Genomic DNA, 14,533 nt, shown 5'->3' with positions numbered 1-14,533 from the left:
AAAAAAAAAAAAAAAAAAAAAAAAAAAAACAACTTCCAGAGCATCTGTAAAGAGAAAGAAGAAAAAGCTAACTGAAGTAGTTCAGTTTGTTTCCAGCCTCTTCCCAAAGCTTTTTTCTTCCAGACTTTTAGCCTTAAGCCCTTCCTGTCTTATCTGTTCAGCACATCCAATAAGTATTCACTTCTAGTTTTCTTCCCTGCTTTACATACTATAATCATCATACTGTAACACCTTTTCCCCCCAGTGAAATAAAAAGTACATTCTAGGTAGGTGGGTTTCTTTGCTTTTGAACTTGAAAGAGCTAGTGAAATTTCTTATTCAGTTTATTGATAGTTATATTTCAGTTGCCATGCTGGGCTGAGAAAACAGCCTTGAGTCCCGTCACTAGTGGAGAGGCTGTTAGGAGATGCAGGAAGTATGGGGCCCAGCCTAGCTAAGCTGGCAGGAGGACATTTCTTGGAAGTTTCTGTTTGGTTTTTGCTGGCCCAGACCTACCTGCTTCTGTTTCCTGGGTCTCTCTTTTTTTTTTAATCATCATGTACCTCATCTCAGGTTATTTTTTCTAGGGGATGAGAGACAGAACAAGAGATTAAACCTAGAGTCTTGTGCCTACTAGGCAAGTATTCTATGCCAACAGCCCTCAGATATGCAATTTTAGCTTCCCTTGGAATCAGTTTAAACTTCCATATCCATATCTTGGGGGGGGGGCCAAAAAACATTTATTTTGCAACAGACAGCATTAGCAGACACAACTATAGGGGTTTGTCTGTCCACCGCATATTTGCAGAGAAAAACACTGGTATGTTATCTGTATGGCATTCACTGTGCAGTGTGAACAGGTACTTTGGTTTTGACCTTAAAGTCAAATTTTGTAACTAGAAAACAAGGCTTTGGATAACAGTCTTAATGGGCATTTCAGTAGAGCAGGTCTTGAATGTCTAGCTGTTCCCACTAGTGTATTGATTGTTAGACGTGATATGGCAAAGAATTTATAACCTTCATAAAATAAGGTATGGCTGCACAAATGAGATAGAAAAATTAAAGCTTTTATTCAGCATTTGCCTGGTCCAGTTTTGTAGCCTTTGTGCATTACTTGGGAAAAATCTTAATAACTTCTTGGTTTGTCTTGCTAAGGAAATTTTTTTAAAAATTGTAAACCTGTGATAGCAAACACACTATACCTACATAAAAGTTCTCATAACTTATAGTTCCTCTTTTTCTTCCATTATTACTCTGAATTGAATTGGCTTGGCTTGGCTTTTCTTTTTTTTTTCTTTTTGAGACAGGGTTCAGCATGTAGTTCAGACTAGTCTTGAACTCACTACATAGCCTAGGCTGGGCTCAAACTTTCAGTGACCCGAGTACTAGGATTACAGGCATTTGCCACCATTCCCAGCCATGAACTGATTTGTATTCCTCTTTTATCCACCAGCACCATAGGGTCCTGTGCGTGCTTCCTGGTCACGCTGCTCACCTCCCAGTAAGTCATAACTGACATGTTCAGAATCCACGTTCAGTCCTCTGTTCTGTGGGTATGACCCTCCGTCCCTGGAGTCGGGCTTCGGAGCTCTTGGCAGCCTGCAGCATATGCCCTGCGGGGAGAACATACCGAGACTTGCTGGTCCCTGCTGCTACTCAGCACCTGCCAGTCTGTGGTCTCATCACAGCTGCCACTGCCACTCCTCCGGTCTGACGGAGATGTCATCATCCCCAGTCCCCCTTCTGTCACTGTTACTGTAGGGAGGGGGACTCCAGGTGGCAACCTTACTCGCTTGCTGTTGCAAACTTTTCTCTTTCCATTGTGGAAAATCAGACTCTCAGAAAAGCAGATCAGGCAGAAGAAATAATCAGGCAGATTATTTTTCAAATTGATGGATGATGATCTGTGTCCATATTGGAATAACCACCTAATCCAGCACATGCCTCTGGATGCTGCTTCTTCACTTTTTATGTAGGAGTCTTATATTAATCAGGTGTTGCTCCCTGATAGGTATGGTTTACATCAGAACCTGAACATGTAAAAGTTTGTCATAGCCTTTAGAATATGAATTACCGTTTTCATAGGTATATATTCACCCATACTTTTAGAATAAGGATTGAAAAGGAATAACTAGTTCACAGAAGAAATGCAGATAGTAAGAATATGGAAATGTGTTCATCCTTATGACTGTCAAAGAAATGGAGAATTTAAATGAGACTTTTTTAGCCATCAGGTGGAAAAGTTTTTCAGAAGTGGTCATAGCCAGTGCTGGCAAAAGGAAAGGACAGAGCTCCTACAATGCCAGCAAAAGTGTTAATCTGCAGTGATCTTTCTACAGAGAAATTTAAAAATCTATTTCTAAAGATGTGAAAATACACATCAGCCAGTAGTGTCTTTTAACTTTTAATTCTCTCCTAAGGAAATAGTTGTATTCAAATGATATGTATGAGACTTTTTAACCATAGTGTAAAATAATAGGGAACCTTAGAAAATAACCTCAGTCTTTATTTGATGTAACTATTAATAGCTATCAGAAATGCACTGAAGACTTTACTGGCATAGTATATTGCTGAGAGAGGGTAGGATACAAAGTGAGTCCCTACTTTTTGCTTTTGAAAAAAATGATACTGTGCCTATTTGAGTTGGGTTGGGTTTGATTTCAGATGGGGTCTTGAGCTATATACCTCATGCTGCTCTTAAACTCACTGTGTAGCCCAGGCTGACCTCAGCTTGAGGGGATCCTGCTGCGTTGGTCTCTGGAGTGCTGAGATTACAAATATGTGCTGCCACTCCTGGTCACCACATGGTCTTAAAAGTGACTTTACCTAGAGACAGTGTTCTTCTATGCCTCTTATTTTTAGTGTAGACCGTGCACTTAAAAGTACAGTTTATTAGTTTTCCTTGTATACATAGTCCTAGTTATACTCACAAAATTCTGCCTTTCATTACAGAGCTGGTTCCATTAAAATAGGCTTTATTACTCTCATTGTGTGATTATCTAAAATGATTTTTTGTTTATTAGTGTAAATATCGCATGCCTTTTTTTTCCTGAACTTGATTCATGTTACCTATAGTGAGAACACTTTAAACATTTTAAACCAAATTTTATAGTTTTATCACATCATTTGGAAGCAGTCTTTGTTTTTGATTATTAGATTTGTCTGATTTGGTTATTAATTGTGAAACATAGTTGCTTTGAATAGGATGTTCTTTTTCATAAAAACTCCTAGCCAAAGACTGGACAAAACTGTTTTGTTTTTTTTTTTTTACTTTATGGTCTGATTATCCCAATAATAATATGACTGCTGCTGTTGGAATTTTGTGCAGGTGGCCCAATTGTTGACCTGTGAAAACAAGAAGTTGAGGTAGTGTGTGTGTTGTTGGGTTTTTGGTTTTGGTTTGGTTTGGTTTTTTGAGATAGGGTTTCACTATGTAGTTCAGGCTGGTTTTAAACTCACTATGTAGCCCAGGCTGGCCCTAAACCCATGGCGATCCTCCTCCTGAGTCTCAGCCTTCCAAGATTACAGGCATAGGCTACCACGCCCTGCTTGGTTTTGGTTTTTGAGGCAATGTCTCACTGTAGTCTAAGCTACCTCATTATGTTATAGTTCAAGCTGGCGTCAAATTTGTGATTCTCCTGCCTCAGCCTTTTGAGTGCCTGGTAGAATACAAGTTTTTTTTTCCCCCTATTCTTGAGAATCAAACTTAGGACTTTGGGCTTGCCAGGCAGGCATGGCAACGCTGAGCTAAATCTCCAGCTGCTGGTAGTGTTGTTGTTGTTTTAATAATTTTATTTAGTTACTTTGTTTGTTTGTTTGTTTGTTTGTTGAGACAGGGTCTCACTATGTAGTTGAGACTGACCTGGAACTCACTATGTAGCCTAGGCTGGCCTCGAACTCACAGTGATCCTCCTGCCTCAGCCTACCAAGTGCTGGGATTACAGGCATGTGCCATCACGCCTGGCAAATACAACTATTTTTAGTGCAAAGTCATTTGAAATATTTTTAAATTAGAAGCTAATTGTTTAAATTTCTACTTTCCAAGTTACAGAAGTAAAAGAAGTAACATTAGAAAATGGTCTGTTAAGTTTTGCTTCTTTAATTGAATTGACTTTTTTTTTTGGTAGAAAATGGAAGTATTATAATAACCGAAAGCCAAGAACTGATTACTCAGATATAAGGCATAGTGCTGTGGGGACAGCTGTCCAAGGCCTTGGGCTGTGGAGAAGACTCCAGTTACTGACTGCTGCTTTCACATGGTGGTTCTCTGTGTGTAGGCTACTCCTGCCTGTAGCTAACATGAGTTCCAGGAAGGCTTTCTGTGTGACCTGACTTCCACAGAGTTAGGACCCTGTCAGGATTCATTCCTGCAAGTATGAAAAAGTGTGCGTGGGCAAAAAGCGTCAGCAGAGCTGGGTATGGTGGCACAGCCTATAATTCCAGCACTGGGGAGGCTGAGACAGGAGGATCACCCACAGTTTAAAGGCCAGCCTGGGCCACGTAGTTCAAGGGCAGCCAAAAATATATGGTGGAACTATCTCCAAAAAAAAAAGCTTCATCAGGAGAGTGGGAGGGCCAGTCTTGGAGGTGAAATCAGGCTTGGCTCTGACACATGACAGACCATCTTACAGCAGTTTCTTGCTTGCTTACAGTAGGACAGACACACACACAGACCTCTGGGGACATGGATGATTCTCCCTTCCAGATGACACCTGAGGAAAGGCTGGCTCCCCAGGCAGACTTCTAAGACATAACAAGTCTGCTTTTTCTGTTCTGTTGACATTTCACCAGACCATTGGAATTGCAGCTAAGATGAGAAGAATTCAGAGTGCATTGGTGTGCTTTTATGGCTGTGTCTAGATGTGCCCCAGAGCCTCATGTTGTTGTAGGTGGGGCTTTTTCAGAGGTGGCTGGATCTAGAGTGTATGATTGATTCATGGTAAGGTGCTAGGATTAAGAATGGGTGATTACTAAATTAGGTCACTGATTGGCTTGGCACCACCCTAGTGCCTATAGCCTGAATACAATACAGGGGACAGAAAGAGGTTTGTCTTGCCCCTTGTTGCTTTGCTACCTTCTGCCTGCCATGAATTATTTCTCCCCTGTGGACCTACCCTGCCTTAGAGCCAGCTGATTGTGGACTGAAACCTCTACAAACTGAGATCTAAATAACCATTTCTCCCTTGACTTTAGGCATTGGGTATTTTGTCTCAGTAACAAGAAAAGCAACTAAGACAGTGGCCTTGATGCTACATCAGATATGCTTTGAGTCTTAACCATTGACTGAGCCTGGGTTTGGAGCACAGTTGGGCTGTTTCTTCTGGCCAAGGTGGCTCCCGGTCTATCCTTAAAGTACACAGTGAGGGAGGACTATCTATGTGACTTTGTGTCTGAGTTACTCTTAGGCTTTCGTCTTAAGACAGGTTAGCTCTTATATTTAAGACTTTAATCTATTTTGAGTTAATATTTTGTTGATAAGGATCCAGGTTTTTGCATATACTTGTTCTCTTGTCCCTGCACCATTTGTTGAAAGGACCCCCCCCCACATCAGTTTTGGTACCTTGCAAAAGTCAGTTTTCCATATATACTAGGTTTATTTCTGATACCCTGCACCATGTTGAAAGGACCCCCCCCCACATCAGTTTTGGTACCTTGCAAAAGTCAGTTTTCCATATATACTAGGTTTATTTCTGATTTCTCAATTTTATTCCATGATTTATCCTGTGCCAATACCTCATTGTCTTTTTAATTACTGTGATTTTGTAATAAGCTTTGAAGTTGTGAAATGTCCTATTTATTTATTTATGGAAGAGTGTCTTTGGCTCTTTTGGATTTCTTAAAATTCCACATGAATTTAGAATCCCCTTGTCACTTCCTACAGTGACTTCTCTGTAGGATTGCATTGAATCCATAGATGATTTGGGGAATACAAGGGCCTTTCTAACAGTATTCAAGCTTCCTCCTTGCTTTTCTCATTGTAGTCTTTGAAGGTCTAAATTTCCTCCCAAGAGCTGTCAGTTTCATCCCACAAATTTTGATACAATTTTTATTTAGTTTAAAATACTTGCTATTATAATTTTCCTTGTTATTCCTTCTTTGATTCTTAGATCATAGAAATGTGCTACTTTAGAAATATTTGAGGTTTCACTGGGTAGCTCTTTGTCACTGATTTCTGAACTAATTCCATTTTATTCAGAGAATGAACTCAATGCTTTCAGTCCTGTTGAATGTATTGAGACTCATTTAACAGCTGTGAGAATGACCTGTCTTGGTAGACATACTGAGCTCTTGAGAAGAATGCAGCTTCTGCAAGTGGTTGGGTATAGATAGTGAGGTGCAGCAGATGGGTGACACCCTCTCTCCCAGCTCCCCACTCTGCACATCCTGTTGGTAGCTTGCAGGGTGCCACAGTGGAAGCATTGTCCCCACAGACTTGTAAAGGCTGCAAATCAAGGGTTTGCTATTTCTCTCACAGAGCTGGTTTACCAGCTTCCTACTGAGTATGGAATAGTTTAACTGTCCATTATGGGAACAGTACTGGTTGCATTACCAGATCTTCTGTCTTTTATATTAAGGCATGTTTATAGTACATAATGATTAAAATTCATGGAGGAGAATTGGTACATGTGCATAACATATCCTAATTTTCTTTGTATAACATATCTTAATTCTCTTTATTCTTCTTCTCATCTCTTGGGCCTCTTCCCATTTGCAAAAGGTCTTTCTCGTGCCTCCTGTTCATCTGTGCCTTTACTGATTTCCTGGTCTAGTTGAGAGAGGGATGTTAAAATCTCATCATACAATCACAAAATTGTTTTTCCTTTTAATTGCCAAATTTTTCATGTATTTTGAAGCTCTGTTACTAGAAAAGTACACTGTACAATGGTGCCCTTTTAATAAATAGACACTCGTCATCATGAAATGGCCTTCTTACCTTGGGCTCTTTGTGGTGTCTATGTCCTTATATTTAAATTGTGTCTCATGTCAGCAAAAGAATGGTCCTGCTATTTTGTCCCTCCTGATTATCCCTGCCTTTTGATGATAGTTTTAGTGTGTTGACATTTATGATAATTATTAATTGTATCCTTTTAAGCCTGCCATTTTATTATTTTTCTCTTCTATAAAATTTTTCTTTGTTCCCACTTTACTCTTTCTGGATTATTTGAAATTTTAAAAAAATTTATTTTAATACATACAGTTGGCTTTCCAATTATACCTTTACAGAATATGTGTGTGTGTGTGTGTGTGTGTGTGTGTGTGTGTGTGTGTGTGTGTGTGTGTGTGTGTGTGTAGAAGAAGGCGAAGAGATTGGTCTGGACATTATGTACCCCACTTCTTGGCATGCTGTATGTACAGTTCATCTTATATAGCATCACAGAAAATGTACTGTAATTTACTATCCCAACCTCTTCTTTATCTCACCTCTGCAAATGCTTTTAAACCCACAAGACAGTTTTACAACTTTTTGTTTTAAACTGTCCTTCGTATTTTAAAGAATTAAGGGGAGGGCGCCTTTTCTACTTAGCTAGATAACTATTGTTTCTACTGCTTGCTCTGCCTAAAGATTCAAGATTCCATGTAATGTCAATTTTCTTCTTCTCAAAATGCAGCTTTGTGAATTTCCTTAGTTTTATTTTATCTGAAAATGTCGTTTCTTGTCCTTTGTTACTCCTCCTCTTCTTCCTCCTCTTTTTGTGCAGTTGGGGATGGAACCCAGGGCCTTGCACATTTCTGGGAAAGTGCTGTACCACTGAGCTACACTTCCAGCCATCACCTTTGTTTTCAGAGGACTTTTTCCACTGGATATAGAATTTTGGGTTTGTGGTTTTGTTTTTCTTTCCCAGCACTAAATATGTTATTTTACTGTATGTGATCATTTGGACTCTTTTTTCCTGTATTTTGCATGTGGTGTTTCCCTATCTGCTTTCTAGATCCTCCCCATACTTCTTCTCCCTCCATCTCTCTCTGTCTTTCCCACACCCCACCGTTATCTTTGTTGGTTTGTCTTCAGACACATTTTATTTCCAAGGCCTTCTAGTAAATAATTTACTCTAGCCAGGCGTGGTGGCGCATGTAATCCCAGCACTTGGGAGGCTGAGGCAGGAGGATCGCTGTGAGTTTTAGACCAGCCTGGGCTACATAGTGAGTTCCAGGTCAGTCTCCAACTACATGGTGAGACCCTGTCTCAAAAAAAAAAACGAAACAAAACAAAAATAATAATTATAATTTACTCTAGATACTCTAGTTTTCTAGAATGTTTCTTGGTTCATTTTCATGGCTCCTGTTTTTTGTTGCTATTAATTTTCATTCATCATGAGCATAATTCCCTTTATAAGTTTGTATTGTATTCTATGGTAATTGCTTTAACATCCTTGTCTCCTGATTCTGACACGTGAGTCATCTCTAGGCCGTCTCTGTTGTCTTTTGAAGCTGCATCTATTTTCCTGTTTCATCTACGTTAGCGATGTGGAATTATACCTTGCCTTTCTTCCAACACTAGACAGCCCTTCAGTATAAGCTAATCATTTCTCTGGGGCCTTCAGGTAGTTTTTAAAAATATTTTTTCAGAGTTTATAAATATTTGCCAGAAATTGGCTAGTTTCTTTGGTGTAAGAATCAGAGGCATGGTATAAGTGTAATTGGAAGATGCAAAGGTAACTAATTCAGGTTCTGCCTAGACTGCTAGGATGTGGCTGGGCTAGAGATAGTGTATGGAAATAGGACATATTTTCTCTCAGCAAAAACTCAATAATTTGCACAAAGGTTGGTGAGTCAGAACAGCTTGAGCATGTGATGTGAAGTTGTGGATATACCCACCTGAAAAATAAGGAACTAAGTTTAGAAGTAGTTACAAATGGTTACCCCACTGTATGGGAAAGGGTGGATCATAGCACTCTGGCTTTTCAGCGGGCGGGGTGAGATAGGGTCTTGCTATGTTCAGGCTGGTCTTGAACTCACTATGTTAGCCCCAGACTGGCCTTGAAAGCAAAGTGATGCTCCTGCTTCAGCCTTCCAAATGCTGGGATTATAGGTGTGCATCACCATGCCACCCAGCAGCACTCTGGGTTCTTGTTGTAAGTTCTGTTGCATTATTTTATCTCTCTCTAGATATAGGTGGATAAAAGAAAACCTGAATTTTAGCAGGAAATCTAACCATGGCTATCTAAATTATTCCCTTCTGATTGGCTAGAGTCAGGAATGGTGCTAATTTACGAATGAAGGTAGAGATAAACTCTGCATAGATACTTTAAAATAGCTTTTAGGAGCTTTCCTTTCCAAGCTGAGGATGGTGATGCATGCCTATAATCCCAACATTTGGGAGGCTGAGGCAGGAGGATTGCTGGGAGTTTGAGACCAGCCTACACTAGACCCTGCCTCAGAAAATAAACAAAAAAAGAGATAGACTTCCTTTCTATTGTCATGCTTTACAGTTTGTTCTGTGGGGCCCCAGATGTGTGCCAGAAGGCCACTAAGGACTATTTCAGGCCCTGGATGTTTCTCCACAAGAAACACTTGGTAAGAAGGAAGGGCTTTGTTATCAGAGTCACACTGGTGTCCATATTAACAGCTCCACTGTTGCTCTCCTGACAGAGCCTTCAAATTCCCTTATGTGAAGAAACTGCCCTGAAAGGGGAAAAAAACTTACTATCCTAAAGTTTAGGATCAAACTTACAAAATTTAAGAGAACAGATTAGAAGAAAACCCTGGAATCTGTTTTGGACTACAGAGTACTCATACCTAGCAGCTCAGCACACAATAACAGAGAAAAACAGCTGGAAGGATTCACGTGAGTTAGACTGTCAGAATATTTTAGCACTGTCTTAGGCAGTTTCACTTCTTTACTTTTAATGAGTTATGATAAATCTGTTGAAGTCAAAAGCACTTAATCTTTTAGGAAATCAAACTATGCATTCTGTCTGATGAGAATGCATTGCCACTTAATCAGCAGCCTTTTTGCCCATGGCATCTGGACAAACTAATGCATGTTACAGTTGGGGTCTCAGCTGACACCTGCTTAACAGAAGCTGCATGATCTGTCCCCCCATGGACCCTACAGTGCATGTGACTAATTTCCTGTTCCAGAAAGACTTTAGAGTTTTCTTAATATTCCCAAATTATACCCCCAAAACGATGGTATATGCTCTAACAGCTAAAGCATAACAGCTCAATTTTCCTGCAGTTCGGTAATCACTAGGTTTGTTTTTAAGCCCTTTATTGTTCAACAGCTGGAAAATAGTTTACTTCCAAGAAACAGGTCAGGCTGAAGTAGATAACCTAACATCCTTGGACCAGCACCTTGGCACAAACTTGAGCAGGCAAAGAGCTGAACGTACAGGCACCAGCACTGTGAGCCTCTCTGAGCTGCAGGAGGCCACGTGAGGTGGGCTGGAGGGTGGCAGCCACAGACAAGGGGATGGTCCTGGGCTCAGGTAGCAGGGGCCTGGCAGCTGACGTTGCCATGGAAATCTGGACATTAAAATTCTTTACTGGAAAAGTGAACCTGAAGATGAAATAAACCTTCTCTCCCAAGTCTCCTTAGTTAAAAAATTTAAACTGAACTCAGAATGTAAGGAAGGTGGATGAAGTCTGTGTGTCAGGGCTTGAACTTGTTTGGGGATTTCTCTAAGCTGGAAGTTACAGTGATATGAAAGCCCCACCAAGAATAAGCTGAAGTTACAAAGCACAGGAGACAGTGTCCTGCAGAAGTTAGCATGCACTGTACTATAAAGAGTGGAAACAGGACCCCTCACTTCAAATAAAAGGGTCCTCAGAGAGAAACCATCAAGATGCATTCCAAATAATTAATGAAACAAAATAATTTTTTTTAAGTGAGTTAAACACTGGAAAAATAAGTTGTTTCTTAAATGCAAATAGAGTTGATACAATGGACAGAGACTCAGTCAAAGGGGGGGTAGATCAGGAAAATCAGAGTTTGAATAAAAAGATGGAAAGTAATTTAAGGTTTTAATTGATTAATAGATGATAACATGAACAATGTCCAGTGTATGCAAAATGGAAGAACTAAGAGAAAATAGAGCAGAAATATTTGACACTATAGGCCAGATGTTTTCCAAAATTGGAAAGGTGCAAAATATGTGTCACATTTTAAAGGTACTCATTATAAGAATTCACATATAATGTGTAACTCCCACAGAGCACAGAAACTATAAAGGAACAAGGAAATTGCCATTATTTTGTTTTTGTTTTCAAAGGGAAAATGTAGTGTTTTTTTTAATAGGTAGAAAATAATTTAGATAGCATCATAAAACAGTTTAAAATCAAACTTGTCCATCAGAAACTATCAGTTTTGTTTTATTTTAATTTCTGGTGGTTCCAGAGGTTGAACCCAGTGCCTTGTAAAAGCTTAGGCAAGTACCCTGCCACTGAGCAACAGCCCTAACTCCACCCACCCACACTCTGGGGAAACTCAGGGCCATTTTGAGACATGGTATCATGAAGTCACTCAAGTGCCCAGGCTAGGCTGGAACATGCAGTCTTCCTGCTTCCGCTTCCACATGTGCTGGAATTACAGGCATACCCCACTACAGCCCCCTGTGTCCCTCCCTTTCTCTTTTTTTCCCCTTTTCTCTCTTCCACATCTCAACAGGTTGTCCAGCTGGTCTTGAATATTTTTATCTCCTACCTCAGCCTCCTGAGTAGCTGGGAATACAGGCAGGCACCACCACATCCAACTCTTTAATTTTAAGGTGAAGTTAAATTTTTTTAAAGATTAAAAAAATACTTTGGAAAATTTTTAACAATTTAAACTCTTTAAAAAGAGTTAATAGTGAAAAATATATGTAACTTTCTATTGTGTGTGCGTTAGACTTTTCTAGAAGTACTGATACATACTGTGCTTGGCATCTTGCTGAAATTGGATTAACATTTCTAACCTCTACATACATGTGGCAATGTATACATGAGATTATTCAAAACTGTGTGATGTAGTCAAATGGTATATAGGAGAAATTACTGTATTTTATATGCTCTCAGCACATATTTATGCATTTTATGTATTTAAAATGTTTATACCCAAAAAGAACAACAAAAGATTATGAAGTTAATTGACCAAATACGCAGAAATGAGAGTGACAGTGATGAAAGTTAATACCCAAGCTCTTTCTTTGAAGATTTATAGATAAGCTACTAGCAAACTCACTTATTAAAAACCCACAGTATTACAAATAAATGAGGATATTGCAGACAAATAACTGTTTAACAGCTAAACAGTGAGGCAGTACTTTTGAAACCAGTTGAAATGGATAGTTTTCTAAGTAGTAGTTATACAGTGAGGAAAGGATAGAACATTGAACTAATTAATGGTTTGTAAAACATTGGTTAAATGTGACCAGAGAAATAAAATGACTTCTTTTTGTATCATATGCAAGTTAAACCCCAGGAAGAAAGAAATCAACTTTGAGAGAACACATAGTACGGTTAGCCAGAGGAGAGGATTTCCTAAGCCCGTAGAAGCCATTGAAAGAAACAGGTAAACTTGATGGTGATAAGCTAAGAATTTGTCATCATCCAGTGAGAACTGTCCACAAACAAGACAGTTGCAGTATACATCCTTGGTCAAGTTTTCACAGTCACCAAACTAAGTCCAGAAGACTGTTTTTCATTGGGTAGCAGAAGCACTTACATGCTTCTGGTTTTTTGTTTTTGGTACCGAGGACCTTGCGCTTATAAGGCAGGCACAATGCCACTGAGCTAAATCCCCAGCCCATGCTTCTATTTTTCAAAATGTAGTGTGTTTGTAACAAGAATGACACACAAAAAAATGCATAGATCTCAGGTACGTGGTTTAAGTCTTGTTTGGTTAGCAAAGCAGAAGAAACCATTTCCAAGTCCACCACTGATTTGTTTTGCCTGTCCTGGAACCTACGAGTGGGATTGTATATGTCTTAACTTCTTGTGTCCATTGTAGTTTTGAGATTCATTCATGAATGATGTGTGTACCAGAAGCTTCCTTTGTAGATGACAAAACAGCACTTTACGCTGAAGTTGCCATGATTTGCACTAAGAATTTGCCAAACTCTCTTTAAAGTGGTTGTGGCCTTTTGTACTCCGTCCTGAATGTATCAGCACACTTTTAGTGTTCACGTGGATGAGTATCCAGTATAAAGAGGAGAAATGAAGACAGCTGAAATGTGTATTAAATCTGTGCTGAACCACCATCCATGTTCACACACGGGTGAGGTTGAGGGCAAGGGACACTTGTGCAGGGGTGGGGGCCATCTGACCACTCTAGAGCCAGACAGCAGCATGCAGGAAAGATGCGTTGTACTTCTGCACTGCAAGAAACTTGCACAGCTTTCCGAGGGGACATGGCAGTGATGTGTGCAGCTTTGAAAATACACACAATTGGAACCTGCTAAAAGGCTGTTTAGCAAGGGTCATTAAGAGAATGGATACATTGTTACAAATGTGTAGTAGAGGTATGGCTGTGTAGCTAGCTCCATCTTATCAAAAACACAAATGCAGGAGCAAATGTTAGTTTGTGTAATCTGAAAATGTCACTTATACAAAATAATGTATTTTGTAGATAGCTGTGCAGTGAAATTATAAGTTCATAGGGGTTTGCTCTTAGAGTGAAATTAAGGAAGGCTGGGACTGATGAGCCATAGAATTACAATCTTTATGTCCTAAGTCACTAAAGTAGTGAGGGGGATACAGGTGGAATAATGTGAGCCAAGGTTACGATTTGTCAGTCAGGCATGATGGCACACATCTATAATCCCAGCGCTCAGAGTGCAAGAGGATCGCAGCAAGTTCAAAGGCCAGCCTGGGCTGCTTAATGAGACTTTGGGGCGGGGGTAGAACTGCATCATGAGCAGAATAGCTGGTTGTCATAATCTAATTCTCTGTAACATTTAATAAGATGATTCATCCTTTTTAGACATAGTTGATTACTATTGAAGTTGAAGAGTAGTTTTTGATCGTTAATGTTTTTTTTGTTTTTGTTTTTGTTTTTTTGTTTTTTTCAGACAGGGTCTCACTATGTAATTGAGACTGACCTGGAACTCAGTATGTAGCCCAGGCTGGTCTCAAACTCACAGCTATCCTCCTGCCTCAGCCTCCCGAGTGCTGGGATTACAGGCATATGCCACCACGCCCAGTTTAGCTTTTGAATTTTCTATAGGTATTTGGCCAAGTCTCTGTAGAGTTACCTAATTTAAAGGGAATTGTGCTTTATTAATTTAAGGTATTTTTAATATATTCAAATTTTCATATTAAGTATTTATAGGACTTTACTTAGAAAGCTTCTCCAACTTTATAACAGCTGAGTGGTCCTTTATATATTCTTGGTTTTACCGTTTGTGTATTATTCTTAATTCATTTGTAATATCTTCTGAAAGCTGAAATAGCTTTCTTTACTGTCACTTATTGAAGAATCTTTTACCCACTAATTTGAAGTATCTTTAGTATACTGACATATCCTTAAAAACATCAGACTATTACATTGTGTTGCTGTGTGTTGTTTTACTGATTTGTCTTTGAGTCTGTCTCAGTGTTTGTTAACTTAGCCAAGTACTGACAGTGCGGGGGAGTC

At 39.5% G+C, this 14,533-nt stretch overlaps 1 protein-coding gene across 1 annotated transcript in view; it reads left to right on the top strand.

The window, feature by feature from the left end:
• The window catches only part of Cul1 (cullin 1), a 50,482-nt gene that overhangs the window by 1,922 nt on the left and 34,027 nt on the right, over positions 1–14,533 (top strand). The window lies entirely within an intron of this gene.

The sequence above is a fragment of the Fukomys damarensis genome, unplaced genomic scaffold (assembly GCF_012274545.1).
Source record: "Fukomys damarensis isolate Sample0158 unplaced genomic scaffold, DMR_v1.0_HiC HiC_scaffold_16, whole genome shotgun sequence".
In the NCBI taxonomy this organism is placed as follows: Eukaryota; Metazoa; Chordata; class Mammalia; order Rodentia; family Bathyergidae; genus Fukomys; species Fukomys damarensis.
Note: the sequence above shows the minus strand (reverse complement) of the source record. Positions and strands in the feature narration are given on the sequence as shown.